Raw genomic sequence first — 222 nt, 5'->3', positions numbered from 1 at the left:
TCGCCATTCTCTCTCTCGCCATTCTCTCTCTCGCCATTCTCTCTCTCTGTCTGCATTCTCTCTCTCTGTCTGCATTCTCTCTCCATTCTCTCTCTCTGTCTGCATTCTCTCTCCATTCTCTCTCTCTCCATTCTTTGTCTCTCCATATATATCTCCATTGTCTGTCTCTGTCTCCCTCGCTCTCTCTCCGTTCTCGCTCTCTCTCCGTTCTCGCTCTCTCTC

This window comes from Rhincodon typus, unplaced genomic scaffold, assembly GCF_021869965.1.
Source record: "Rhincodon typus isolate 14 unplaced genomic scaffold, sRhiTyp1.1 hic_rhity00000082, whole genome shotgun sequence".
Taxonomy (NCBI): Eukaryota; Metazoa; Chordata; class Chondrichthyes; order Orectolobiformes; family Rhincodontidae; genus Rhincodon; species Rhincodon typus.
This window is presented reverse-complemented; position numbering follows the sequence as displayed.